This window comes from Ambystoma mexicanum, chromosome 5p (genome assembly GCF_040938575.1).
Source record: "Ambystoma mexicanum isolate Mex_15411 chromosome 5p, UKY_AmexF1_1, whole genome shotgun sequence".
Lineage (NCBI taxonomy): Eukaryota > Metazoa > Chordata > Amphibia > Caudata > Ambystomatidae > Ambystoma > Ambystoma mexicanum.
In genome coordinates this window covers 716,498,692-716,524,776 of record NC_090930.1, presented here as the reverse complement: position 1 = coordinate 716,524,776, position 26,085 = coordinate 716,498,692, and the positions used below count along the sequence as shown (strand labels likewise).

Sequence of the window (26,085 nt, the reverse complement as noted above, 5' to 3'; positions counted from 1 at the left end):
AAACGGGGCGAGGGCAATGCTCGGGCCCCTTGCGAAGCCTTTGCCAAGCTCCAAAGGCTGCACTTTCCCAGCAGACCACAGCTCTGTATGCAAATCAAGCAGCTACGACCCCTCCCTCCCCTGCTTTTCTCCTCCAAACCGGTACGCAAACATTTCTGCAGCCCTCTGCCCCAGGGTCCCGGGCAAGGTCTTGGTCTGATGAGGCTAGGGATGGTGGGCGAGCTCGGCTTTGGCAGGGCGACAGGACTAATATTTTCTCTACAGCTTTGGAAGAAAGAAAGCTTCCTTTTTGGGGCACAGGCCCACTTCTAGCGGCGACAGCTTCCGGTAAGGGACCATGCTGAAAAGATGCTTGGAGTTACCGCCAGGGGAGCCACGCCGCTATTGCCTGTGAGTGAAGCTACATTTGAAAGAAATATTTTTTGAGACGCAGTTGTTTGAATTTCTGTAAAAATGTCATTCAGTAAAAGCCTCTCTTCCCTGACCGGGAATCGAACCCGGGCCGCGGCGGTGAGAGCGCCGAATCCTAACCACTAGACCACCAGGGAGACCGCTGGACAACTCGGGAAGGCCGGGCAGTGGTGTCCGAGTGCACAATGCCTGCAGGTGCCTCAAAGGCCAGTCCATTGGGGGACTGGGAAGAGAGGGGGAGGGCCGAGCAGATAGGTTCTCTCCAGCGGTGAAAAAGGAAGCTGCCTTTTTTGCGTCAAGGGCAGTCTTTCCGCAGCGACAGGAGAATGAATGGGACTCTGCCATAAACACGTTTTGCGTCGCGCTGAGGGCACTTCCTCCATTTTGTGCACGCAAATCTGCATCTGGGAGCAAGATTTCCGGTCGCCAGTTAACTGCATTGCTGTAAATAAAAATGTCAGTTGTTAAAAGAGCTCCTTCCCTGACCGGGAATCGAACCCAGGCCGCGGCGGTGAGAGCGCCTAATCCTAACCACTAGACCACCAGGGACGGTGGGTGCACCCCGTTGCGTGTCGCTCAGATGGTGGCGTCCGAGTCCAAAGGCTGAGGGCCTCTGCTACAATGGGCACCAGTGCCTGCAGGTCTTCGGGGGCCGTTTCTGCTAATAAATAAAGAAATAAAGAAAGAAAGAAAGAAAGAAAGAAAACAAAAACACTTGTGATGGTCTGCGAAAAGGGGAGCTTAGAGATTGAAGACAGCATCACTTTGGGAACGTTTGCGCTTTCACTTCCAAGCGCTGATATTCCTGTCTTGCTCTCCTGAAAGGACAGCCTTCCTCGCTATGAGCTTTTGTGGGTCAGTGCTGAAGCTCCCCCTAGAGGCTGCCGCTGAAGATGCACACTCACAACTAACCCTCCTTAGGAGAACTGCTTCGTGGGAGAGCACGTTTATTAAAAGGCGGCAGGCCATGATTGCCTGCGAGACACAGCAGGGTTACCATGCAGAGTTCAAAGGGGGCTTTGCTTGTACAGCAAGTGCCGGAGGGCAAGAAGGGATGACATAGGAGCTGCCCTTTTTTCGGGCTCGCACACCAAGGCCTGCACCAGCCTTCGAGGCTCAGCCTGCCTCTGGACTGCCCTAGACCACCTTTACTCAAAGCACACACTCTGGTCGGGGACTCGAAGCCAGGCCCGTGGCAGTGAAAGCACCAAATCCTCACCACTAGGCCACCGGGGAAACGACTGCAGCACCCGGGAGGTTTCCGCAACCGTACTTGCAGTCAGCTGGAGGCTATTGTAATGCTGTTAAGTGAGAGACGTTTGCCGCTCGCAAGCCAATTCCATCCAACCTCCTGCAGGGGGCACTCTGGGCTGGTTTTCCACTTGTTCGCCTGCTGCTGAAACAGCAAAGATTCAATTCGAAGCCCTTTGCAGCAGCTCACCAGGATGGCCGAGTGGTTAAGGCGTTGGACTTAAGATCCAATGGACAAGTGTCCGCGTGGGTTCGAGCCCCACTCCTGGTACAGGTTTTTACTCTTCTTACCTAAATGCGGCAGCAGCTTCGCACAAGCCCTTTCCTGCTGTCTGTAGGCAGTGCCCCTACCTCAAAGCCCTGAGGCTTGAGTTCACCTGAAAAGAGCAACAAGGAATCGTTGCCCGTAGACTCTTTTCCTGGAAAACCTTTGCATTTTTGTACCATGTCCCTCGCATCCCAAGCTTAAGCCGCCAAAGTTGGCAGAGCTTGTGCAACCCCGCCAACAGCCCTACCACCCCAAAAGAAAATTGGGCAGGGATTCCCGCCTCCGCTTCCTCACGGCTTCCGAAACGGGCTTCCAAACGGGCGATGCCCTGACGGGTCAGCCAGTCACCGTCTAGGCCCGGTACACCCCTGTGAATAATAGAGCGTCCAACCTCAAATCAGGCTACAGGGCCCTTCAGCCCATAGAAGGAGAACCTGTCAACAAACGGGGCGAGGGCAATGCTCGGGCCCCTTGCGAAGCCTTTGCCAAGCTCCAAAGGCTGCACTTTCCCAGCAGACCACAGCTCTGTATGCAAATCAAGCAGCTACGACCCCTCCCTCCCCTGCTTTTCTCCTCCAAACCGGTACGCAACCATTTCTGCAGCCCTCTGCCCCAGGGTCCCGGGCAAGGTCTTGGTCTGATGAGGCTAGGGATGGTGGGCGAGCTCGGCTTTGGCAGGGCGACAGGACTAATATTTTCTCTACAGCTTTGGAAGAAAGAAAGCTTCCTTTTTGGGGCACAGGCCCACTTCTAGCGGCGACAGCTTCCGGTAAGGGACCATGCTGAAAAGATGCTTGGAGTTACCGCCAGGGGAGCCACGCCGCTATTGCCTGTGAGTGAAGCTACATTTGAAAGAAATATTTTTTGAGACGCAGTTGTTTGAATTTCTGTAAAAATGTCATTCAGTAAAAGCCTCTCTTCCCTGACCGGGAATCGAACCCGGGCCGCGGCGGTGAGAGCGCCGAATCCTAACCACTAGACCACCAGGGAGACCGCTGGACAGCTCGGGAAGGCCGGGCAGTGGTGTCCGAGTGCACAATGCCTGCAGGTGCCTCAAAGGCCAGTCCATTGGGGGACTGGGAAGAGAGGGGGAGGGCCGAGCAGATAGGTTCTCTCCAGCGGTGAAAAAGGAAGCTGCCTTTTTTGCGTCAAGGGCAGTCTTTCCGCAGCGACAGGAGAATGAATGGGACTCTGCCATAAACACGTTTTGCGTCGCGCTGAGGGCACTTCCTCCATTTTGTGCACGCAAATCTGCATCTGGGAGCAAGATTTCCGGTCGCCAGTTAACTGCATTGCTGTAAATAAAAATGTCAGTTGTTAAAAGAGCTCCTTCCCTGACCGGGAATCGAACCCGGGCCGCAGCGGTGAGAGCGCCGAATCCTAACCACTAGACCACCAGGGACGGTGGGTGCACCCCGTTGCGTGTCGCTCAGATGGTGGCGTCCGAGTCCAAAGGCTGAGGGCCTCTGCTACAATGGGCACCAGTGCCTGCAGGTCTTCGGGGGCCGTTTCTGCTAATAAATAAATAAATAAAGAAATAAAGAAAGAAAGAAAGAAAGAAAACAAAAACACTTGTGATGGTCTGCGAAAAGGGGAGCTTAGAGATTGAAGACAGCATCACTTTGGGAACGTTTGCGCTTTCACTTCCAAGCGCTGATATTCCTGTCTTGCTCTCCTGAAAGGACAGCCTTCCTCGCTATGAGCTTTTGTGGGTCAGTGCTGAAGCTCCCCCTAGAGGCTGCCGCTGAAGATGCACACTCACAACTAACCCTCCTTAGGAGAACTGCTTCGTGGGAGAGCACGTTTATTAAAAGGCGGCAGGCCATGATTGCCTGCGAGACACAGCAGGGTTACCATGCAGAGTTCAAAGGGGGCTTTGCTTGTACAGCAAGTGCCGGAGGGCAAGAAGGGATGACATAGGAGCTGCCCTTTTTTCGGGCTCGCACACCAAGGCCTGCACCAGCCTTCGAGGCTCAGCCTGCCTCTGGACTGCCCTAGACCACCTTTACTCAAAGCACACACTCTGGTCGGGGACTCGAAGCCAGGCCCGTGGCAGTGAAAGCACCAAATCCTCACCACTAGGCCACCGGGGAAACGACTGCAGCACCCGGGAGGTTTCCGCAACCGTACTTGCAGTCAGCTGGAGGCTATTGTAATGCTGTTAAGTGAGAGACGTTTGCCGCTCGCAAGCCAATTCCATCCAACCTCCTGCAGGGGGCACTCTGGGCTGGTTTTCCACTTGTTCGCCTGCTGCTGAAACAGCAAAGATTCAATTCGAAGCCCTTTGCAGCAGCTCACCAGGATGGCCGAGTGGTTAAGGCGTTGGACTTAAGATCCAATGGACAAGTGTCCGCGTGGGTTCGAGCCCCACTCCTGGTACAGGTTTTTACTCTTCTTACCTAAATGCGGCAGCAGCTTCGCACAAGCCCTTTCCTGCTGTCTGTAGGCAGTGCCCCTACCTCAAAGCCCTGAGGCTTGAGTTCACCTGAAAAGAGCAACAAGGAATCGTTGCCCGTAGACTCTTTTCCTGGAAAACCTTTGCATTTTTGTACCATGTCCCTCGCATCCCAAGCTTAAGCCGCCAAAGTTGGCAGAGCTTGTGCAACCCCGCCAACAGCCCTACCACCCCAAAAGAAAATTGGGCAGGGATTCCCGCCTCCGCTTCCGAAACGGGCTTCCAAACGGGCGATGCCCTGACGGGTCAGCCAGTCACCGTCTAGGCCCGGTACACCCCTGTGAATAATAGAGCGTCCAACCTCAAATCAGGCTACAGGGCCCTTCAGCCCATAGAAGGAGAACCTGTCAACAAACGGGGCGAGGGCAATGCTCGGGCCCCTTGCGAAGCCTTTGCCAAGCTCCAAAGGCTGCACTTTCCCAGCAGACCACAGCTCTGTATGCAAATCAAGCAGCTACGACCCCTCCCTCCCCTGCTTTTCTCCTCCAAACCGGTACGCAACCATTTCTGCAGCCCTCTGCCCCAGGGTCCCGGGCAAGGTCTTGGTCTGATGAGGCTAGGGATGGTGGGCGAGCTCGGCTTTGGCAGGGCGACAGGACTAATATTTTCTCTACAGCTTTGGAAGAAAGAAAGCTTCCTTTTTGGGGCACAGGCCCACTTCTAGCGGCGACAGCTTCCGGTAAGGGACCATGCTGAAAAGATGCTTGGAGTTACCGCCAGGGGAGCCACGCCGCTATTGCCTGTGAGTGAAGCTACATTTGAAAGAAATATTTTTTGAGACGCAGTTGTTTGAATTTCTGTAAAAATGTCATTCAGTAAAAGCCTCTCTTCCCTGACCGGGAATCGAACCCGGGCCACGGCGGTGAGAGCGCCGAATCCTAACCACTAGACCACCAGGGAGACCGCTGGACAGCTCGGGAAGGCCGGGCAGTGGTGTCCGAGTGCACAATGCCTGCAGGTGCCTCAAAGGCCAGTCCATTGGGGGACTGGGAAGAGAGGGGGAGGGCCGAGCAGATAGGTTCTCTCCAGCGGTGAAAAAGGAAGCTGCCTTTTTTGCGTCAAGGGCAGTCTTTCCGCAGCGACAGGAGAATGAATGGGACTCTGCCATAAACACGTTTTGCGTCGCGCTGAGGGCACTTCCTCCATTTTGTGCACGCAAATCTGCATCTGGGAGCAAGATTTCCAGTCGCCAGTTAACTGCATTGCTGTAAATAAAAATGTCAGTTGTTAAAAGAGCTCCTTCCCTGACCGGGAATCGAACCCGGGCCGCGGCGAATCCTAACCACTAGACCACCAGGGACGGTGGGTGCACCCCGTTGCGTGTCGCTCAGATGGTGGCGTCCGAGTCCAAAGGCTGAGGGCCTCTGCTACAATGGGCACCAGTGCCTGCAGGTCTTCGGGGGCCGTTTCTGCTAATAAATAAAGAAATAAAGAAAGAAAGAAAGAAAGAAAGAAAACAAAAACACTTGTGATGGTCTGCGAAAAGGGGAGCTTAGAGATTGAAGACAGCATCACTTTGGGAACGTTTGCGCTTTCACTTCCAAGCGCTGATATTCCTGTCTTGCTCTCCTGAAAGGACAGCCTTCCTCGCTATGAGCTTTTGTGGGTCAGTGCTGAAGCTCCCCCTAGAGGCTGCCGCTGAAGATGCACACTCACAACTAACCCTCCTTAGGAGAACTGCTTCGTGGGAGAGCACGTTTATTAAAAGGCGGCAGGCCATGATTGCCTGCGAGACACAGCAGGGTTACCATGCAGAGTTCAAAGGGGGCTTTGCTTGTACAGCAAGTGCCGGAGGGCAAGAAGGGATGACATAGGAGCTGCCCTTTTTTCGGGCTCGCACACCAAGGCCTGCACCAGCCTTCGAGGCTCAGCCTGCCTCTGGACTGCCCTAGACCACCTTTACTCAAAGCACACACTCTGGTCGGGGACTCGAAGCCAGGCCCGTGGCAGTGAAAGCACCAAATCCTCACCACTAGGCCACCGGGGAAACGACTGCAGCACCCGGGAGGTTTCCGCAACCGTACTTGCAGTCAGCTGGAGGCTATTGTAATGCTGTTAAGTGAGAGACGTTTGCCGCTCGCAAGCCAATTCCATCCAACCTCCTGCAGGGGGCACTCTGGGCTGGTTTTCCACTTGTTCGCCTGCTGCTGAAACAGCAAAGATTCAATTCGAAGCCCTTTGCAGCAGCTCACCAGGATGGCCGAGTGGTTAAGGCGTTGGACTTAAGATCCAATGGACAAGTGTCCGCGTGGGTTCGAGCCCCACTCCTGGTACAGGTTTTTACTCTTCTTACCTAAATGCGGCAGCAGCTTCGCACAAGCCCTTTCCTGCTGTCTGTAGGCAGTGCCCCTACCTCAAAGCCCTGAGGCTTGAGTTCACCTGAAAAGAGCAACAAGGAATCGTTGCCCGTAGACTCTTTTCCTGGAAAACCTTTGCATTTTTGTACCATGTCCCTCGCATCCCAAGCTTAAGCCGCCAAAGTTGGCAGAGCTTGTGCAACCCCGCCAACAGCCCTACCACCCCAAAAGAAAATTGGGCAGGGATTCCCGCCTCCGCTTCCTCACGGCTTCCGAAACGGGCTTCCAAACGGGCGATGCCCTGACGGGTCAGCCAGTCACCGTCTAGGCCCGGTACACCCCTGTGAATAATAGAGCGTCCAACCTCAAATCAGGCTACAGGGCCCTTCAGCCCATAGAAGGAGAACCTGTCAACAAACGGGGCGAGGGCAATGCTCGGGCCCCTTGCGAAGCCTTTGCCAAGCTCCAAAGGCTGCACTTTCCCAGCAGACCACAGCTCTGTATGCAAATCAAGCAGCTACGACCCCTCCCTCCCCTGCTTTTCTCCTCCAAACCGGTACGCAACCATTTCTGCAGCCCTCTGCCCCAGGGTCCCGGGCAAGGTCTTGGTCTGATGAGGCTAGGGATGGTGGGCGAGCTCGGCTTTGGCAGGGCGACAGGACTAATATTTTCTCTACAGCTTTGGAAGAAAGAAAGCTTCCTTTTTGGGGCACAGGCCCACTTCTAGCGGCGACAGCTTCCGGTAAGGGACCATGCTGAAAAGATGCTTGGAGTTACCGCCAGGGGAGCCACGCCGCTATTGCCTGTGAGTGAAGCTACATTTGAAAGAAATATTTTTTGAGACGCAGTTGTTTGAATTTCTGTAAAAATGTCATTCAGTAAAAGCCTCTCTTCCCTGACCGGGAATCGAACCCGGGCCGCGGCGGTGAGAGCGCCGAATCCTAACCACTAGACCACCAGGGAGACCGCTGGACAGCTCGGGAAGGCCGGGCAGTGGTGTCCGAGTGCACAATGCCTGCAGGTGCCTCAAAGGCCAGTCCATTGGGGGACTGGGAAGAGAGGGGGAGGGCCGAGCAGATAGGTTCTCTCCAGCGGTGAAAAAGGAAGCTGCCTTTTTTGCGTCAAGGGCAGTCTTTCCGCAGCGACAGGAGAATGAATGGGACTCTGCCATAAACACGTTTTGCGTCGCGCTGAGGGCACTTCCTCCATTTTGTGCACGCAAATCTGCATCTGGGAGCAAGATTTCCGGTCGCCAGTTAACTGCATTGCTGTAAATAAAAATGTCAGTTGTTAAAAGAGCTCCTTCCCTGACCGGGAATCGAACCCGGGCCTAACCACTAGACCACCAGGGACGGTGGGTGCACCCCGTTGCGTGTCGCTCAGATGGTGGCGTCCGAGTCCAAAGGCTGAGGGCCTCTGCTACAATGGGCACCAGTGCCTGCAGGTCTTCGGGGGCCGTTTCTGCTAATAAATAAAGAAATAAAGAAAGAAAGAAAGAAAGAAAGAAAGAAAGAAAGAAAGAAAGAAAGAAAGAAAACAAAAACACTTGTGATGGTCTGCGAAAAGGGGAGCTTAGAGATTGAAGACAGCATCACTTTGGGAACGTTTGCGCTTTCACTTCCAAGCGCTGATATTCCTGTCTTGCTCTCCTGAAAGGACAGCCTTCCTCGCTATGAGCTTTTGTGGGTCAGTGCTGAAGCTCCCCCTAGAGGCTGCCGCTGAAGATGCACACTCACAACTAACCCTCCTTAGGAGAACTGCTTCGTGGGAGAGCACGTTTATTAAAAGGCGGCAGGCCATGATTGCCTGCGAGACACAGCAGGGTTACCATGCAGAGTTCAAAGGGGGCTTTGCTTGTACAGCAAGTGCCGGAGGGCAAGAAGGGATGACATAGGAGCTGCCCTTTTTTCGGGCTCGCACACCAAGGCCTGCACCAGCCTTCGAGGCTCAGCCTGCCTCTGGACTGCCCTAGACCACCTTTACTCAAAGCACACACTCTGGTCGGGGACTCGAAGCCAGGCCCGTGGCAGTGAAAGCACCAAATCCTCACCACTAGGCCACCGGGGAAACGACTGCAGCACCCGGGAGGTTTCCGCAACCGTACTTGCAGTCAGCTGGAGGCTATTGTAATGCTGTTAAGTGAGAGACGTTTGCCGCTCGCAAGCCAATTCCATCCAACCTCCTGCAGGGGGCACTCTGGGCTGGTTTTCCACTTGTTCGCCTGCTGCTGAAACAGCAAAGATTCAATTCGAAGCCCTTTGCAGCAGCTCACCAGGATGGCCGAGTGGTTAAGGCGTTGGACTTAAGATCCAATGGACAAGTGTCCGCGTGGGTTCGAGCCCCACTCCTGGTACAGGTTTTTACTCTTCTTACCTAAATGCGGCAGCAGCTTCGCACAAGCCCTTTCCTGCTGTCTGTAGGCAGTGCCCCTACCTCAAAGCCCTGAGGCTTGAGTTCACCTGAAAAGAGCAACAAGGAATCGTTGCCCGTAGACTCTTTTCCTGGAAAACCTTTGCATTTTTGTACCATGTCCCTCGCATCCCAAGCTTAAGCCGCCAAAGTTGGCAGAGCTTGTGCAACCCCGCCAACAGCCCTACCACCCCAAAAGAAAATTGGGCAGGGATTCCCGCCTCCGCTTCCGAAACGGGCTTCCAAACGGGCGATGCCCTGACGGGTCAGCCAGTCACCGTCTAGGCCCGGTACACCCCTGTGAATAATAGAGCGTCCAACCTCAAATCAGGCTACAGGGCCCTTCAGCCCATAGAAGGAGAACCTGTCAACAAACGGGGCGAGGGCAATGCTCGGGCCCCTTGCGAAGCCTTTGCCAAGCTCCAAAGGCTGCACTTTCCCAGCAGACCACAGCTCTGTATGCAAATCAAGCAGCTACGACCCCTCCCTCCCCTGCTTTTCTCCTCCAAACCGGTACGCAACCATTTCTGCAGCCCTCTGCCCCAGGGTCCCGGGCAAGGTCTTGGTCTGATGAGGCTAGGGATGGTGGGCGAGCTCGGCTTTGGCAGGGCGACAGGACTAATATTTTCTCTACAGCTTTGGAAGAAAGAAAGCTTCCTTTTTGGGGCACAGGCCCACTTCTAGCGGCGACAGCTTCCGGTAAGGGACCATGCTGAAAAGATGCTTGGAGTTACCGCCAGGGGAGCCACGCCGCTATTGCCTGTGAGTGAAGCTACATTTGAAAGAAATATTTTTTGAGACGCAGTTGTTTGAATTTCTGTAAAAATGTCATTCAGTAAAAGCCTCTCTTCCCTGACCGGGAATCGAACCCGGGCCGCGGCGGTGAGAGCGCCGAATCCTAACCACTAGACCACCAGGGAGACCGCTGGACAACTCGGGAAGGCCGGGCAGTGGTGTCCGAGTGCACAATGCCTGCAGGTGCCTCAAAGGCCAGTCCATTGGGGGACTGGGAAGAGAGGGGGAGGGCCGAGCAGATAGGTTCTCTCCAGCGGTGAAAAAGGAAGCTGCCTTTTTTGCGTCAAGGGCAGTCTTTCCGCAGCGACAGGAGAATGAATGGGACTCTGCCATAAACACGTTTTGCGTCGCGCTGAGGGCACTTCCTCCATTTTGTGCACGCAAATCTGCATCTGGGAGCAAGATTTCCGGTCGCCAGTTAACTGCATTGCTGTAAATAAAAATGTCAGTTGTTAAAAGAGCTCCTTCCCTGACCGGGAATCGAACCCAGGCCGCGGCGGTGAGAGCGCCTAATCCTAACCACTAGACCACCAGGGACGGTGGGTGCACCCCGTTGCGTGTCGCTCAGATGGTGGCGTCCGAGTCCAAAGGCTGAGGGCCTCTGCTACAATGGGCACCAGTGCCTGCAGGTCTTCGGGGGCCGTTTCTGCTAATAAATAAAGAAATAAAGAAAGAAAGAAAGAAAGAAAGAAAACAAAAACACTTGTGATGGTCTGCGAAAAGGGGAGCTTAGAGATTGAAGACAGCATCACTTTGGGAACGTTTGCGCTTTCACTTCCAAGCGCTGATATTCCTGTCTTGCTCTCCTGAAAGGACAGCCTTCCTCGCTATGAGCTTTTGTGGGTCAGTGCTGAAGCTCCCCCTAGAGGCTGCCGCTGAAGATGCACACTCACAACTAACCCTCCTTAGGAGAACTGCTTCGTGGGAGAGCACGTTTATTAAAAGGCGGCAGGCCATGATTGCCTGCGAGACACAGCAGGGTTACCATGCAGAGTTCAAAGGGGGCTTTGCTTGTACAGCAAGTGCCGGAGGGCAAGAAGGGATGACATAGGAGCTGCCCTTTTTTCGGGCTCGCACACCAAGGCCTGCACCAGCCTTCGAGGCTCAGCCTGCCTCTGGACTGCCCTAGACCACCTTTACTCAAAGCACACACTCTGGTCGGGGACTCGAAGCCAGGCCCGTGGCAGTGAAAGCACCAAATCCTCACCACTAGGCCACCGGGGAAACGACTGCAGCACCCGGGAGGTTTCCGCAACCGTACTTGCAGTCAGCTGGAGGCTATTGTAATGCTGTTAAGTGAGAGACGTTTGCCGCTCGCAAGCCAATTCCATCCAACCTCCTGCAGGGGGCACTCTGGGCTGGTTTTCCACTTGTTCGCCTGCTGCTGAAACAGCAAAGATTCAATTCGAAGCCCTTTGCAGCAGCTCACCAGGATGGCCGAGTGGTTAAGGCGTTGGACTTAAGATCCAATGGACAAGTGTCCGCGTGGGTTCGAGCCCCACTCCTGGTACAGGTTTTTACTCTTCTTACCTAAATGCGGCAGCAGCTTCGCACAAGCCCTTTCCTGCTGTCTGTAGGCAGTGCCCCTACCTCAAAGCCCTGAGGCTTGAGTTCACCTGAAAAGAGCAACAAGGAATCGTTGCCCGTAGACTCTTTTCCTGGAAAACCTTTGCATTTTTGTACCATGTCCCTCGCATCCCAAGCTTAAGCCGCCAAAGTTGGCAGAGCTTGTGCAACCCCGCCAACAGCCCTACCACCCCAAAAGAAAATTGGGCAGGGATTCCCGCCTCCGCTTCCTCACGGGCTTCCAAACGGGCGATGCCCTGACGGGTCAGCCAGTCACCGTCTAGGCCCGGTACACCCCTGTGAATAATAGAGCGTCCAACCTCAAATCAGGCTACAGGGCCCTTCAGCCCATAGAAGGAGAACCTGTCAACAAACGGGGCGAGGGCAATGCTCGGGCCCCTTGCGAAGCCTTTGCCAAGCTCCAAAGGCTGCACTTTCCCAGCAGACCACAGCTCTGTATGCAAATCAAGCAGCTACGACCCCTCCCTCCCCTGCTTTTCTCCTCCAAACCGGTACGCAACCATTTCTGCAGCCCTCTGCCCCAGGGTCCCGGGCAAGGTCTTGGTCTGATGAGGCTAGGGATGGTGGGCGAGCTCGGCTTTGGCAGGGCGACAGGACTAATATTTTCTCTACAGCTTTGGAAGAAAGAAAGCTTCCTTTTTGGGGCACAGGCCCACTTCTAGCGGCGACAGCTTCCGGTAAGGGACCATGCTGAAAAGATGCTTGGAGTTACCGCCAGGGGAGCCACGCCGCTATTGCCTGTGAGTGAAGCTACATTTGAAAGAAATATTTTTTGAGACGCAGTTGTTTGAATTTCTGTAAAAATGTCATTCAGTAAAAGCCTCTCTTCCCTGACCGGGAATCGAACCCGGGCCGCGGCGGTGAGAGCGCCGAATCCTAACCACTAGACCACCAGGGAGACCGCTGGACAGCTCGGGAAGGCCGGGCAGTGGTGTCCGAGTGCACAATGCCTGCAGGTGCCTCAAAGGCCAGTCCATTGGGGGACTGGGAAGAGAGGGGGAGGGCCGAGCAGATAGGTTCTCTCCAGCGGTGAAAAAGGAAGCTGCCTTTTTTGCGTCAAGGGCAGTCTTTCCGCAGCGACAGGAGAATGAATGGGACTCTGCCATAAACACGTTTTGCGTCGCGCTGAGGGCACTTCCTCCATTTTGTGCACGCAAATCTGCATCTGGGAGCAAGATTTCCGGTCGCCAGTTAACTGCATTGCTGTAAATAAAAATGTCAGTTGTTAAAAGAGCTCCTTCCCTGACCGGGAATCGAACCCGGGCCTAACCACTAGACCACCAGGGACGGTGGGTGCACCCCGTTGCGTGTCGCTCAGATGGTGGCGTCCGAGTCCAAAGGCTGAGGGCCTCTGCTACAATGGGCACCAGTGCCTGCAGGTCTTTGGGGGCCGTTTCTGCTAATAAATAAAGAAATAAAGAAAGAAAGAAAGAAAGAAAGAAAGAAAGAAAGAAAACAAAAACACTTGTGATGGTCTGCGAAAAGGGGAGCTTAGAGATTGAAGACAGCATCACTTTGGGAACGTTTGCGCTTTCACTTCCAAGCGCTGATATTCCTGTCTTGCTCTCCTGAAAGGACAGCCTTCCTCGCTATGAGCTTTTGTGGGTCAGTGCTGAAGCTCCCCCTAGAGGCTGCCGCTGAAGATGCACACTCACAACTAACCCTCCTTAGGAGAACTGCTTCGTGGGAGAGCACGTTTATTAAAAGGCGGCAGGCCATGATTGCCTGCGAGACACAGCAGGGTTACCATGCAGAGTTCAAAGGGGGCTTTGCTTGTACAGCAAGTGCCGGAGGGCAAGAAGGGATGACATAGGAGCTGCCCTTTTTTCGGGCTCGCACACCAAGGCCTGCACCAGCCTTCGAGGCTCAGCCTGCCTCTGGACTGCCCTAGACCACCTTTACTCAAAGCACACACTCTGGTCGGGGACTCGAAGCCAGGCCCGTGGCAGTGAAAGCACCAAATCCTCACCACTAGGCCACCGGGGAAACGACTGCAGCACCCGGGAGGTTTCCGCAACCGTACTTGCAGTCAGCTGGAGGCTATTGTAATGCTGTTAAGTGAGAGACGTTTGCCGCTCGCAAGCCAATTCCATCCAACCTCCTGCAGGGGGCACTCTGGGCTGGTTTTCCACTTGTTCGCCTGCTGCTGAAACAGCAAAGATTCAATTCGAAGCCCTTTGCAGCAGCTCACCAGGATGGCCGAGTGGTTAAGGCGTTGGACTTAAGATCCAATGGACAAGTGTCCGCGTGGGTTCGAGCCCCACTCCTGGTACAGGTTTTTACTCTTCTTACCTAAATGCGGCAGCAGCTTCGCACAAGCCCTTTCCTGCTGTCTGTAGGCAGTGCCCCTACCTCAAAGCCCTGAGGCTTGAGTTCACCTGAAAAGAGCAACAAGGAATCGTTGCCCGTAGACTCTTTTCCTGGAAAACCTTTGCATTTTTGTACCATGTCCCTCGCATCCCAAGCTTAAGCCGCCAAAGTTGGCAGAGCTTGTGCAACCCCGCCAACAGCCCTACCACCCCAAAAGAAAATTGGGCAGGGATTCCCGCCTCCGCTTCCGAAACGGGCTTCCAAACGGGCGATGCCCTGACGGGTCAGCCAGTCACCGTCTAGGCCCGGTACACCCCTGTGAATAATAGAGCGTCCAACCTCAAATCAGGCTACAGGGCCCTTCAGCCCATAGAAGGAGAACCTGTCAACAAACGGGGCGAGGGCAATGCTCGGGCCCCTTGCGAAGCCTTTGCCAAGCTCCAAAGGCTGCACTTTCCCAGCAGACCACAGCTCTGTATGCAAATCAAGCAGCTACGACCCCTCCCTCCCCTGCTTTTCTCCTCCAAACCGGTACGCAAACATTTCTGCAGCCCTCTGCCCCAGGGTCCCGGGCAAGGTCTTGGTCTGATGAGGCTAGGGATGGTGGGCGAGCTCGGCTTTGGCAGGGCGACAGGACTAATATTTTCTCTACAGCTTTGGAAGAAAGAAAGCTTCCTTTTTGGGGCACAGGCCCACTTCTAGCGGCGACAGCTTCCGGTAAGGGACCATGCTGAAAAGATGCTTGGAGTTACCGCCAGGGGAGCCACGCCGCTATTGCCTGTGAGTGAAGCTACATTTGAAAGAAATATTTTTTGAGACGCAGTTGTTTGAATTTCTGTAAAAATGTCATTCAGTAAAAGCCTCTCTTCCCTGACCGGGAATCGAACCCGGGCCGCGGCGGTGAGAGCGCCGAATCCTAACCACTAGACCACCAGGGAGACCGCTGGACAACTCGGGAAGGCCGGGCAGTGGTGTCCGAGTGCACAATGCCTGCAGGTGCCTCAAAGGCCAGTCCATTGGGGGACTGGGAAGAGAGGGGGAGGGCCGAGCAGATAGGTTCTCTCCAGCGGTGAAAAAGGAAGCTGCCTTTTTTGCGTCAAGGGCAGTCTTTCCGCAGCGACAGGAGAATGAATGGGACTCTGCCATAAACACGTTTTGCGTCGCGCTGAGGGCACTTCCTCCATTTTGTGCACGCAAATCTGCATCTGGGAGCAAGATTTCCGGTCGCCAGTTAACTGCATTGCTGTAAATAAAAATGTCAGTTGTTAAAAGAGCTCCTTCCCTGACCGGGAATCGAACCCAGGCCGCGGCGGTGAGAGCGCCTAATCCTAACCACTAGACCACCAGGGACGGTGGGTGCACCCCGTTGCGTGTCGCTCAGATGGTGGCGTCCGAGTCCAAAGGCTGAGGGCCTCTGCTACAATGGGCACCAGTGCCTGCAGGTCTTCGGGGGCCGTTTCTGCTAATAAATAAAGAAATAAAGAAAGAAAGAAAGAAAGAAAGAAAACAAAAACACTTGTGATGGTCTGCGAAAAGGGGAGCTTAGAGATTGAAGACAGCATCACTTTGGGAACGTTTGCGCTTTCACTTCCAAGCGCTGATATTCCTGTCTTGCTCTCCTGAAAGGACAGCCTTCCTCGCTATGAGCTTTTGTGGGTCAGTGCTGAAGCTCCCCCTAGAGGCTGCCGCTGAAGATGCACACTCACAACTAACCCTCCTTAGGAGAACTGCTTCGTGGGAGAGCACGTTTATTAAAAGGCGGCAGGCCATGATTGCCTGCGAGACACAGCAGGGTTACCATGCAGAGTTCAAAGGGGGCTTTGCTTGTACAGCAAGTGCCGGAGGGCAAGAAGGGATGACATAGGAGCTGCCCTTTTTTCGGGCTCGCACACCAAGGCCTGCACCAGCCTTCGAGGCTCAGCCTGCCTCTGGACTGCCCTAGACCACCTTTACTCAAAGCACACACTCTGGTCGGGGACTCGAAGCCAGGCCCGTGGCAGTGAAAGCACCAAATCCTCACCACTAGGCCACCGGGGAAACGACTGCAGCACCCGGGAGGTTTCCGCAACCGTACTTGCAGTCAGCTGGAGGCTATTGTAATGCTGTTAAGTGAGAGACGTTTGCCGCTCGCAAGCCAATTCCATCCAACCTCCTGCAGGGGGCACTCTGGGCTGGTTTTCCACTTGTTCGCCTGCTGCTGAAACAGCAAAGATTCAATTCGAAGCCCTTTGCAGCAGCTCACCAGGATGGCCGAGTGGTTAAGGCGTTGGACTTAAGATCCAATGGACAAGTGTCCGCGTGGGTTCGAGCCCCACTCCTGGTACAGGTTTTTACTCTTCTTACCTAAATGCGGCAGCAGCTTCGCACAAGCCCTTTCCTGCTGTCTGTAGGCAGTGCCCCTACCTCAAAGCCCTGAGGCTTGAGTTCACCTGAAAAGAGCAACAAGGAATCGTTGCCCGTAGACTCTTTTCCTGGAAAACCTTTGCATTTTTGTACCATGTCCCTCGCATCCCAAGCTTAAGCCGCCAAAGTTGGCAGAGCTTGTGCAACCCCGCCAACAGCCCTACCACCCCAAAAGAAAATTGGGCAGGGATTCCCGCCTCCGCTTCCTCACGGCTTCCGAAACGGGCTTCCAAACGGGCGATGCCCTGACGGGTCAGCCAGTCACCGTCTAGGCCCGGTACACCCCTGTGAATAATAGAGCGTCCAACCTCAAATCAGGCTACAGGGCCCTTCAGCCCATAGAAGGAGAACCTGTCAACAAACGGGGCGAGGGCAATGCTCGGGCCCCTTGCGAAGCCTTTGCCAAGCTCCAAAGGCTGCACTTTCCCAGCAGACCACAGCTCTGTATGCAAATCAAGCAGCTACGACCCCTCCCTCCCCTGCTTTTCTCCTCCAAACCGGTACGCAACCATTTCTGCAGCCCTCTGCCCCAGGGTCCCGGGCAAGGTCTTGGTCTGATGAGGCTAGGGATGGTGGGCGAGCTCGGCTTTGGCAGGGCGACAGGACTAATATTTTCTCTACAGCTTTGGAAGAAAGAAAGCTTCCTTTTTGGGGCACAGGCCCACTTCTAGCGGCGACAGCTTCCGGTAAGGGACCATGCTGAAAAGATGCTTGGAGTTACCGCCAGGGGAGCCACGCCGCTATTGCCTGTGAGTGAAGCTACATTTGAAAGAAATATTTTTTGAGACGCAGTTGTTTGAATTTCTGTAAAAATGTCATTCAGTAAAAGCCTCTCTTCCCTGACCGGGAATCGAACCCGGGCCGCGGCGGTGAGAGCGCCGAATCCTAACCACTAGACCACCAGGGAGACCGCTGGACAGCTCGGGAAGGCCGGGCAGTGGTGTCCGAGTGCACAATGCCTGCAGGTGCCTCAAAGGCCAGTCCATTGGGGGACTGGGAAGAGAGGGGGAGGGCCGAGCAGATAGGTTCTCTCCAGCGGTGAAAAAGGAAGCTGCCTTTTTTGCGTCAAGGGCAGTCTTTCCGCAGCGACAGGAGAATGAATGGGACTCTGCCATAAACACGTTTTGCGTCGCGCTGAGGGCACTTCCTCCATTTTGTGCACGCAAATCTGCATCTGGGAGCAAGATTTCCGGTCGCCAGTTAACTGCATTGCTGTAAATAAAAATGTCAGTTGTTAAAAGAGCTCCTTCCCTGACCGGGAATCGAACCCGGGCCGCAGCGGTGAGAGCGCCGAATCCTAACCACTAGACCACCAGGGACGGTGGGTGCACCCCGTTGCGTGTCGCTCAGATGGTGGCGTCCGAGTCCAAAGGCTGAGGGCCTCTGCTACAATGGGCACCAGTGCCTGCAGGTCTTCGGGGGCCGTTTCTGCTAATAAATAAATAAATAAAGAAATAAAGAAAGAAAGAAAGAAAGAAAACAAAAACACTTGTGATGGTCTGCGAAAAGGGGAGCTTAGAGATTGAAGACAGCATCACTTTGGGAACGTTTGCGCTTTCACTTCCAAGCGCTGATATTCCTGTCTTGCTCTCCTGAAAGGACAGCCTTCCTCGCTATGAGCTTTTGTGGGTCAGTGCTGAAGCTCCCCCTAGAGGCTGCCGCTGAAGATGCACACTCACAACTAACCCTCCTTAGGAGAACTGCTTCGTGGGAGAGCACGTTTATTAAAAGGCGGCAGGCCATGATTGCCTGCGAGACACAGCAGGGTTACCATGCAGAGTTCAAAGGGGGCTTTGCTTGTACAGCAAGTGCCGGAGGGCAAGAAGGGATGACATAGGAGCTGCCCTTTTTTCGGGCTCGCACACCAAGGCCTGCACCAGCCTTCGAGGCTCAGCCTGCCTCTGGACTGCCCTAGACCACCTTTACTCAAAGCACACACTCTGGTCGGGGACTCGAAGCCAGGCCCGTGGCAGTGAAAGCACCAAATCCTCACCACTAGGCCACCGGGGAAACGACTGCAGCACCCGGGAGGTTTCCGCAACCGTACTTGCAGTCAGCTGGAGGCTATTGTAATGCTGTTAAGTGAGAGACGTTTGCCGCTCGCAAGCCAATTCCATCCAACCTCCTGCAGGGGGCACTCTGGGCTGGTTTTCCACTTGTTCGCCTGCTGCTGAAACAGCAAAGATTCAATTCGAAGCCCTTTGCAGCAGCTCACCAGGATGGCCGAGTGGTTAAGGCGTTGGACTTAAGATCCAATGGACAAGTGTCCGCGTGGGTTCGAGCCCCACTCCTGGTACAGGTTTTTACTCTTCTTACCTAAATGCGGCAGCAGCTTCGCACAAGCCCTTTCCTGCTGTCTGTAGGCAGTGCCCCTACCTCAAAGCCCTGAGGCTTGAGTTCACCTGAAAAGAGCAACAAGGAATCGTTGCCCGTAGACTCTTTTCCTGGAAAACCTTTGCATTTTTGTACCATGTCCCTCGCATCCCAAGCTTAAGCCGCCAAAGTTGGCAGAGCTTGTGCAACCCCGCCAACAGCCCTACCACCCCAAAAGAAAATTGGGCAGGGATTCCCGCCTCCGCTTCCGAAACGGGCTTCCAAACGGGCGATGCCCTGACGGGTCAGCCAGTCACCGTCTAGGCCCGGTACACCCCTGTGAATAATAGAGCGTCCAACCTCAAATCAGGCTACAGGGCCCTTCAGCCCATAGAAGGAGAACCTGTCAACAAACGGGGCGAGGGCAATGCTCGGGCCCCTTGCGAAGCCTTTGCCAAGCTCCAAAGGCTGCACTTTCCCAGCAGACCACAGCTCTGTATGCAAATCAAGCAGCTACGACCCCTCCCTCCCCTGCTTTTCTCCTCCAAACCGGTACGCAACCATTTCTGCAGCCCTCTGCCCCAGGGTCCCGGGCAAGGTCTTGGTCTGATGAGGCTAGGGATGGTGGGCGAGCTCGGCTTTGGCAGGGCGACAGGACTAATATTTTCTCTACAGCTTTGGAAGAAAGAAAGCTTCCTTTTTGGGGCACAGGCCCACTTCTAGCGGCGACAGCTTCCGGTAAGGGACCATGCTGAAAAGATGCTTGGAGTTACCGCCAGGGGAGCCACGCCGCTATTGCCTGTGAGTGAAGCTACATTTGAAAGAAATATTTTTTGAGACGCAGTTGTTTGAATTTCTGTAAAAATGTCATTCAGTAAAAGCCTCTCTTCCCTGACCGGGAATCGAACCCGGGCCACGGCGGTGAGAGCGCCGAATCCTAACCACTAGACCACCAGGGAGACCGCTGGACAGCTCGGGAAGGCCGGGCAGTGGTGTCCGAGTGCACAATGCCTGCAGGTGCCTCAAAGGCCAGTCCATTGGGGGACTGGGAAGAGAGGGGGAGGGCCGAGCAGATAGGTTCTCTCCAGCGGTGAAAAAGGAAGCTGCCTTTTTTGCGTCAAGGGCAGTCTTTCCGCAGCGACAGGAGAATGAATGGGACTCTGCCATAAACACGTTTTGCGTCGCGCTGAGGGCACTTCCTCCATTTTGTGCACGCAAATCTGCATCTGGGAGCAAGATTTCCAGTCGCCAGTTAACTGCATTGCTGTAAATAAAAATGTCAGTTGTTAAAAGAGCTCCTTCCCTGACCGGGAATCGAACCCGGGCCGCGGCGAATCCTAACCACTAGACCACCAGGGACGGTGGGTGCACCCCGTTGCGTGTCGCTCAGATGGTGGCGTCCGAGTCCAAAGGCTGAGGGCCTCTGCTACAATGGGCACCAGTGCCTGCAGGTCTTCGGGGGCCGTTTCTGCTAATAAATAAAGAAATAAAGAAAGAAAGAAAGAAAGAAAGAAAACAAAAACACTTGTGATGGTCTGCGAAAAGGGGAGCTTAGAGATTGAAGACAGCATCACTTTGGGAACGTTTGCGCTTTCACTTCCAAGCGCTGATATTCCTGTCTTGCTCTCCTGAAAGGACAGCCTTCCTCGCTATGAGCTTTTGTGGGTCAGTGCTGAAGCTCCCCCTAGAGGCTGCCGCTGAAGATGCACACTCACAACTAACCCTCCTTAGGAGAACTGCTTCGTGGGAGAGCACGTTTATTAAAAGGCGGCAGGCCATGATTGCCTGCGAGACACAGCAGGGTTACCATGCAGAGTTCAAAGGGGGCTTTGCTTGTACAGCAAGTGCCGGAGGGCAAGAAGGGATGACATAGGAGCTGCCCTTTTTTCGGGCTCGCACACCAAGGCCTGCACCAGCCTTCGAGGCTCAGCCTGCCTCTGGACTGCCCTAGACCACCTTTACTCAAAGCACACACTCTGGTCGGGGACTCGAAGCCAGGCCCGTGGCAGTGAAAGCACCAAATCCTCACCACTAGGCCACCGGGGAAACGACTGCAGCACCCGGGAGGTTTCCGCAACCGTACTTGCAGTCAGCTGGAGGCTATTGTAATGCTGTTAAGTGAGAGACGTTTGCCGCTCGCAAGCCAATTCCATCCAACCTCCTGCAGGGGGCACTCTGGGCTGGTTTTCCACTTGTTCGCCTGCTGCTGAAACAGCAAAGATTCAATTCGAAGCCCTTTGCAGCAGCTCACCAGGATGGCCGAGTGGTTAAGGCGTTGGACTTAAGATCCAATGGACAAGTGTCCGCGTGGGTTCGAGCCCCACTCCTGGTACAGGTTTTTACTCTTCTTACCTAAATGCGGCAGCAGCTTCGCACAAGCCCTTTCCTGCTGTCTGTAGGCAGTGCCCCTACCTCAAAGCCCTGAGGCTTGAGTTCACCTGAAAAGAGCAACAAGGAATCGTTGCCCGTAGACTCTTTTCCTGGAAAACCTTTGCATTTTTGTACCATGTCCCTCGCATCCCAAGCTTAAGCCGCCAAAGTTGGCAGAGCTTGTGCAACCCCGCCAACAGCCCTACCACCCCAAAAGAAAATTGGGCAGGGATTCCCGCCTCCGCTTCCTCACGGCTTCCGAAACGGGCTTCCAAACGGGCGATGCCCTGACGGGTCAGCCAGTCACCGTCTAGGCCCGGTACACCCCTGTGAATAATAGAGCGTCCAACCTCAAATCAGGCTACAGGGCCCTTCAGCCCATAGAAGGAGAACCTGTCAACAAACGGGGCGAGGGCAATGCTCGGGCCCCTTGCGAAGCCTTTGCCAAGCTCCAAAGGCTGCACTTTCCCAGCAGACCACAGCTCTGTATGCAAATCAAGCAGCTACGACCCCTCCCTCCCCTGCTTTTCTCCTCCAAACCGGTACGCAACCATTTCTGCAGCCCTCTGCCCCAGGGTCCCGGGCAAGGTCTTGGTCTGATGAGGCTAGGGATGGTGGGCGAGCTCGGCTTTGGCAGGGCGACAGGACTAATATTTTCTCTACAGCTTTGGAAGAAAGAAAGCTTCCTTTTTGGGGCACAGGCCCACTTCTAGCGGCGACAGCTTCCGGTAAGGGACCATGCTGAAAAGATGCTTGGAGTTACCGCCAGGGGAGCCACGCCGCTATTGCCTGTGAGTGAAGCTACATTTGAAAGAAATATTTTTTGAGACGCAGTTGTTTGAATTTCTGTAAAAATGTCATTCAGTAAAAGCCTCTCTTCCCTGACCGGGAATCGAACCCGGGCCGCGGCGGTGAGAGCGCCGAATCCTAACCACTAGACCACCAGGGAGACCGCTGGACAGCTCGGGAAGGCCGGGCAGTGGTGTCCGAGTGCACAATGCCTGCAGGTGCCTCAAAGGCCAGTCCATTGGGGGACTGGGAAGAGAGGGGGAGGGCCGAGCAGATAGGTTCTCTCCAGCGGTGAAAAAGGAAGCTGCCTTTTTTGCGTCAAGGGCAGTCTTTCCGCAGCGACAGGAGAATGAATGGGACTCTGCCATAAACACGTTTTGCGTCGCGCTGAGGGCACTTCCTCCATTTTGTGCACGCAAATCTGCATCTGGGAGCAAGATTTCCGGTCGCCAGTTAACTGCATTGCTGTAAATAAAAATGTCAGTTGTTAAAAGAGCTCCTTCCCTGACCGGGAATCGAACCCGGGCCTAACCACTAGACCACCAGGGACGGTGGGTGCACCCCGTTGCGTGTCGCTCAGATGGTGGCGTCCGAGTCCAAAGGCTGAGGGCCTCTGCTACAATGGGCACCAGTGCCTGCAGGTCTTCGGGGGCCGTTTCTGCTAATAAATAAAGAAATAAAGAAAGAAAGAAAGAAAGAAAGAAAGAAAGAAAGAAAGAAAGAAAGAAAGAAAACAAAAACACTTGTGATGGTCTGCGAAAAGGGGAGCTTAGAGATTGAAGACAGCATCACTTTGGGAACGTTTGCGCTTTCACTTCCAAGCGCTGATATTCCTGTCTTGCTCTCCTGAAAGGACAGCCTTCCTCGCTATGAGCTTTTGTGGGTCAGTGCTGAAGCTCCCCCTAGAGGCTGCCGCTGAAGATGCACACTCACAACTAACCCTCCTTAGGAGAACTGCTTCGTGGGAGAGCACGTTTATTAAAAGGCGGCAGGCCATGATTGCCTGCGAGACACAGCAGGGTTACCATGCAGAGTTCAAAGGGGGCTTTGCTTGTACAGCAAGTGCCGGAGGGCAAGAAGGGATGACATAGGAGCTGCCCTTTTTTCGGGCTCGCACACCAAGGCCTGCACCAGCCTTCGAGGCTCAGCCTGCCTCTGGACTGCCCTAGACCACCTTTACTCAAAGCACACACTCTGGTCGGGGACTCGAAGCCAGGCCCGTGGCAGTGAAAGCACCAAATCCTCACCACTAGGCCACCGGGGAAACGACTGCAGCACCCGGGAGGTTTCCGCAACCGTACTTGCAGTCAGCTGGAGGCTATTGTAATGCTGTTAAGTGAGAGACGTTTGCCGCTCGCAAGCCAATTCCATCCAACCTCCTGCAGGGGGCACTCTGGGCTGGTTTTCCACTTGTTCGCCTGCTGCTGAAACAGCAAAGATTCAATTCGAAGCCCTTTGCAGCAGCTCACCAGGATGGCCGAGTGGTTAAGGCGTTGGACTTAAGATCCAATGGACAAGTGTCCGCGTGGGTTCGAGCCCCACTCCTGGTACAGGTTTTTACTCTTCTTACCTAAATGCGGCAGCAGCTTCGCACAAGCCCTTTCCTGCTGTCTGTAGGCAGTGCCCCTACCTCAAAGCCCTGAGGCTTGAGTTCACCTGAAAAGAGCAACAAGGAATCGTTGCCCGTAGACTCTTTTCCTGGAAAACCTTTGCATTTTTGTACCATGTCCCTCGCATCCCAAGCTTAAGCCGCCAAAGTTGGCAGAGCTTGTGCAACCCCGCCAACAGCCCTACCACCCCAAAAGAAAATTGGGCAGGGATTCCCGCCTCCGCTTCCGAAACGGGCTTCCAAACGGGCGATGCCCTGACGGGTCAGCCAGTCACCGTCTAGGCCCGGTACACCCCTGTGAATAATAGAGCGTCCAACCTCAAATCAGGCTACAGGGCCCTTCAGCCCATAGAAGGAGAACCTGTCAACAAACGGGGCGAGGGCAATGCTCGGGCCCCTTGCGAAGCCTTTGCCAAGCTCCAAAGGCTGCACTTTCCCAGCAGACCACAGCTCTGTATGCAAATCAAGCAGCTACGACCCCTCCCTCCCCTGCTTTTCTCCTCCAAACCGGTACGCAACCATTTCTGCAGCCCTCTGCCCCAGGGTCCCGGGCAAGGTCTTGGTCTGATGAGGCTAGGGATGGTGGGCGAGCTCGGCTTTGGCAGGGCGACAGGACTAATATTTTCTCTACAGCTTTGGAAGAAAGAAAGCTTCCTTTTTGGGGCACAGGCCCACTTCTAGCGGCGACAGCTTCCGGTAAGGGACCATGCTGAAAAGATGCTTGGAGTTACCGCCAGGGGAGCCACGCCGCTATTGCCTGTGAGTGAAGCTACATTTGAAAGAAATATTTTTTGAGACGCAGTTGTTTGAATTTCTGTAAAAATGTCATTCAGTAAAAGCCTCTCTTCCCTGACCGGGAATCGAACCCGGGCCGCGGCGGTGAGAGCGCCGAATCCTAACCACTAGACCACCAGGGAGACCGCTGGACAACTCGGGAAGGCCGGGCAGTGGTGTCCGAGTGCACAATGCCTGCAGGTGCCTCAAAGGCCAGTCCATTGGGGGACTGGGAAGAGAGGGGGAGGGCCGAGCAGATAGGTTCTCTCCAGCGGTGAAAAAGGAAGCTGCCTTTTTTGCGTCAAGGGCAGTCTTTCCGCAGCGACAGGAGAATGAATGGGACTCTGCCATAAACACGTTTTGCGTCGCGCTGAGGGCACTTCCTCCATTTTGTGCACGCAAATCTGCATCTGGGAGCAAGATTTCCGGTCGCCAGTTAACTGCATTGCTGTAAATAAAAATGTCAGTTGTTAAAAGAGCTCCTTCCCTGACCGGGAATCGAACCCAGGCCGCGGCGGTGAGAGCGCCTAATCCTAACCACTAGACCACCAGGGACGGTGGGTGCACCCCGTTGCGTGTCGCTCAGATGGTGGCGTCCGAGTCCAAAGGCTGAGGGCCTCTGCTACAATGGGCACCAGTGCCTGCAGGTCTTCGGGGGCCGTTTCTGCTAATAAATAAAGAAATAAAGAAAGAAAGAAAGAAAGAAAGAAAACAAAAACACTTGTGATGGTCTGCGAAAAGGGGAGCTTAGAGATTGAAGACAGCATCACTTTGGGAACGTTTGCGCTTTCACTTCCAAGCGCTGATATTCCTGTCTTGCTCTCCTGAAAGGACAGCCTTCCTCGCTATGAGCTTTTGTGGGTCAGTGCTGAAGCTCCCCCTAGAGGCTGCCGCTGAAGATGCACACTCACAACTAACCCTCCTTAGGAGAACTGCTTCGTGGGAGAGCACGTTTATTAAAAGGCGGCAGGCCATGATTGCCTGCGAGACACAGCAGGGTTACCATGCAGAGTTCAAAGGGGGCTTTGCTTGTACAGCAAGTGCCGGAGGGCAAGAAGGGATGACATAGGAGCTGCCCTTTTTTCGGGCTCGCACACCAAGGCCTGCACCAGCCTTCGAGGCTCAGCCTGCCTCTGGACTGCCCTAGACCACCTTTACTCAAAGCACACACTCTGGTCGGGGACTCGAAGCCAGGCCCGTGGCAGTGAAAGCACCAAATCCTCACCACTAGGCCACCGGGGAAACGACTGCAGCACCCGGGAGGTTTCCGCAACCGTACTTGCAGTCAGCTGGAGGCTATTGTAATGCTGTTAAGTGAGAGACGTTTGCCGCTCGCAAGCCAATTCCATCCAACCTCCTGCAGGGGGCACTCTGGGCTGGTTTTCCACTTGTTCGCCTGCTGCTGAAACAGCAAAGATTCAATTCGAAGCCCTTTGCAGCAGCTCACCAGGATGGCCGAGTGGTTAAGGCGTTGGACTTAAGATCCAATGGACAAGTGTCCGCGTGGGTTCGAGCCCCACTCCTGGTACAGGTTTTTACTCTTCTTACCTAAATGCGGCAGCAGCTTCGCACAAGCCCTTTCCTGCTGTCTGTAGGCAGTGCCCCTACCTCAAAGCCCTGAGGCTTGAGTTCACCTGAAAAGAGCAACAAGGAATCGTTGCCCGTAGACTCTTTTCCTGGAAAACCTTTGCATTTTTGTACCATGTCCCTCGCATCCCAAGCTTAAGCCGCCAAAGTTGGCAGAGCTTGTGCAACCCCGCCAACAGCCCTACCACCCCAAAAGAAAATTGGGCAGGGATTCCCGCCTCCGCTTCCTCACGGCTTCCGAAACGGGCTTCCAAACGGGCGATGCCCTGACGGGTCAGCCAGTCACCGTCTAGGCCCGGTACACCCCTGTGAATAATAGAGCGTCCAACCTCAAATCAGGCTACAGGGCCCTTCAGCCCATAGAAGGAGAACCTGTCAACAAACGGGGCGAGGGCAATGCTCGGGCCCCTTGCGAAGCCTTTGCCAAGCTCCAAAGGCTGCACTTTCCCAGCAGACC

At 54.5% G+C, this 26,085-nt stretch overlaps 28 non-coding genes across 28 annotated transcripts; 11 read left to right on the top strand and 17 right to left on the bottom strand.

Annotated features, from left to right (window-relative positions):
* Window positions 1-476: 476 nt before the first annotated feature.
* TRNAE-CUC (transfer RNA glutamic acid (anticodon CUC)) lies at window positions 477-548 on the bottom strand. The gene has a single exon. It is a non-coding gene; the product is annotated as a tRNA-Glu (tRNA).
* Window positions 549-888: 340 nt separating this feature from the next.
* Window positions 889-960, bottom strand: TRNAE-CUC (transfer RNA glutamic acid (anticodon CUC)). The gene has a single exon. It is a non-coding gene; the product is annotated as a tRNA-Glu (tRNA).
* Window positions 961-1,850: 890 nt separating this feature from the next.
* Window positions 1,851-1,933, top strand: TRNAL-UAA (transfer RNA leucine (anticodon UAA)). Its single transcript has one exon. It is a non-coding gene; the product is annotated as a tRNA-Leu (tRNA).
* A 915-nt stretch (window positions 1,934-2,848) lies between these two features.
* On the bottom strand, window positions 2,849-2,920 carry TRNAE-CUC (transfer RNA glutamic acid (anticodon CUC)). Its single transcript has one exon. It is a non-coding gene; the product is annotated as a tRNA-Glu (tRNA).
* Window positions 2,921-3,260: 340 nt separating this feature from the next.
* On the bottom strand, window positions 3,261-3,332 carry TRNAE-CUC (transfer RNA glutamic acid (anticodon CUC)). The gene has a single exon. It is a non-coding gene; the product is annotated as a tRNA-Glu (tRNA).
* Window positions 3,333-4,226: 894 nt separating this feature from the next.
* TRNAL-UAA (transfer RNA leucine (anticodon UAA)) lies at window positions 4,227-4,309 on the top strand. Its single transcript has one exon. It is a non-coding gene; the product is annotated as a tRNA-Leu (tRNA).
* Window positions 4,310-5,213: 904 nt separating this feature from the next.
* On the bottom strand, window positions 5,214-5,285 carry TRNAE-CUC (transfer RNA glutamic acid (anticodon CUC)). The gene has a single exon. It is a non-coding gene; the product is annotated as a tRNA-Glu (tRNA).
* A 1,290-nt stretch (window positions 5,286-6,575) lies between these two features.
* On the top strand, window positions 6,576-6,658 carry TRNAL-UAA (transfer RNA leucine (anticodon UAA)). Its single transcript has one exon. It is a non-coding gene; the product is annotated as a tRNA-Leu (tRNA).
* A 915-nt stretch (window positions 6,659-7,573) lies between these two features.
* On the bottom strand, window positions 7,574-7,645 carry TRNAE-CUC (transfer RNA glutamic acid (anticodon CUC)). The gene has a single exon. It is a non-coding gene; the product is annotated as a tRNA-Glu (tRNA).
* A 1,307-nt stretch (window positions 7,646-8,952) lies between these two features.
* Window positions 8,953-9,035, top strand: TRNAL-UAA (transfer RNA leucine (anticodon UAA)). The gene has a single exon. It is a non-coding gene; the product is annotated as a tRNA-Leu (tRNA).
* Window positions 9,036-9,939: 904 nt separating this feature from the next.
* Window positions 9,940-10,011, bottom strand: TRNAE-CUC (transfer RNA glutamic acid (anticodon CUC)). The gene has a single exon. It is a non-coding gene; the product is annotated as a tRNA-Glu (tRNA).
* Window positions 10,012-10,351: 340 nt separating this feature from the next.
* On the bottom strand, window positions 10,352-10,423 carry TRNAE-CUC (transfer RNA glutamic acid (anticodon CUC)). The gene has a single exon. It is a non-coding gene; the product is annotated as a tRNA-Glu (tRNA).
* Window positions 10,424-11,313: 890 nt separating this feature from the next.
* On the top strand, window positions 11,314-11,396 carry TRNAL-UAA (transfer RNA leucine (anticodon UAA)). The gene has a single exon. It is a non-coding gene; the product is annotated as a tRNA-Leu (tRNA).
* A 903-nt stretch (window positions 11,397-12,299) lies between these two features.
* TRNAE-CUC (transfer RNA glutamic acid (anticodon CUC)) lies at window positions 12,300-12,371 on the bottom strand. The gene has a single exon. It is a non-coding gene; the product is annotated as a tRNA-Glu (tRNA).
* A 1,291-nt stretch (window positions 12,372-13,662) lies between these two features.
* TRNAL-UAA (transfer RNA leucine (anticodon UAA)) lies at window positions 13,663-13,745 on the top strand. Its single transcript has one exon. It is a non-coding gene; the product is annotated as a tRNA-Leu (tRNA).
* Window positions 13,746-14,649: 904 nt separating this feature from the next.
* Window positions 14,650-14,721, bottom strand: TRNAE-CUC (transfer RNA glutamic acid (anticodon CUC)). Its single transcript has one exon. It is a non-coding gene; the product is annotated as a tRNA-Glu (tRNA).
* Window positions 14,722-15,061: 340 nt separating this feature from the next.
* TRNAE-CUC (transfer RNA glutamic acid (anticodon CUC)) lies at window positions 15,062-15,133 on the bottom strand. Its single transcript has one exon. It is a non-coding gene; the product is annotated as a tRNA-Glu (tRNA).
* Window positions 15,134-16,023: 890 nt separating this feature from the next.
* Window positions 16,024-16,106, top strand: TRNAL-UAA (transfer RNA leucine (anticodon UAA)). Its single transcript has one exon. It is a non-coding gene; the product is annotated as a tRNA-Leu (tRNA).
* Window positions 16,107-17,021: 915 nt separating this feature from the next.
* On the bottom strand, window positions 17,022-17,093 carry TRNAE-CUC (transfer RNA glutamic acid (anticodon CUC)). The gene has a single exon. It is a non-coding gene; the product is annotated as a tRNA-Glu (tRNA).
* A 340-nt stretch (window positions 17,094-17,433) lies between these two features.
* Window positions 17,434-17,505, bottom strand: TRNAE-CUC (transfer RNA glutamic acid (anticodon CUC)). The gene has a single exon. It is a non-coding gene; the product is annotated as a tRNA-Glu (tRNA).
* An 894-nt stretch (window positions 17,506-18,399) lies between these two features.
* TRNAL-UAA (transfer RNA leucine (anticodon UAA)) lies at window positions 18,400-18,482 on the top strand. The gene has a single exon. It is a non-coding gene; the product is annotated as a tRNA-Leu (tRNA).
* A 904-nt stretch (window positions 18,483-19,386) lies between these two features.
* TRNAE-CUC (transfer RNA glutamic acid (anticodon CUC)) lies at window positions 19,387-19,458 on the bottom strand. The gene has a single exon. It is a non-coding gene; the product is annotated as a tRNA-Glu (tRNA).
* A 1,290-nt stretch (window positions 19,459-20,748) lies between these two features.
* Window positions 20,749-20,831, top strand: TRNAL-UAA (transfer RNA leucine (anticodon UAA)). The gene has a single exon. It is a non-coding gene; the product is annotated as a tRNA-Leu (tRNA).
* Window positions 20,832-21,746: 915 nt separating this feature from the next.
* TRNAE-CUC (transfer RNA glutamic acid (anticodon CUC)) lies at window positions 21,747-21,818 on the bottom strand. The gene has a single exon. It is a non-coding gene; the product is annotated as a tRNA-Glu (tRNA).
* A 1,307-nt stretch (window positions 21,819-23,125) lies between these two features.
* On the top strand, window positions 23,126-23,208 carry TRNAL-UAA (transfer RNA leucine (anticodon UAA)). The gene has a single exon. It is a non-coding gene; the product is annotated as a tRNA-Leu (tRNA).
* Window positions 23,209-24,112: 904 nt separating this feature from the next.
* TRNAE-CUC (transfer RNA glutamic acid (anticodon CUC)) lies at window positions 24,113-24,184 on the bottom strand. The gene has a single exon. It is a non-coding gene; the product is annotated as a tRNA-Glu (tRNA).
* Window positions 24,185-24,524: 340 nt separating this feature from the next.
* TRNAE-CUC (transfer RNA glutamic acid (anticodon CUC)) lies at window positions 24,525-24,596 on the bottom strand. The gene has a single exon. It is a non-coding gene; the product is annotated as a tRNA-Glu (tRNA).
* Window positions 24,597-25,486: 890 nt separating this feature from the next.
* On the top strand, window positions 25,487-25,569 carry TRNAL-UAA (transfer RNA leucine (anticodon UAA)). Its single transcript has one exon. It is a non-coding gene; the product is annotated as a tRNA-Leu (tRNA).
* The last annotated feature ends 516 nt before the right edge of the window (window positions 25,570-26,085 follow it).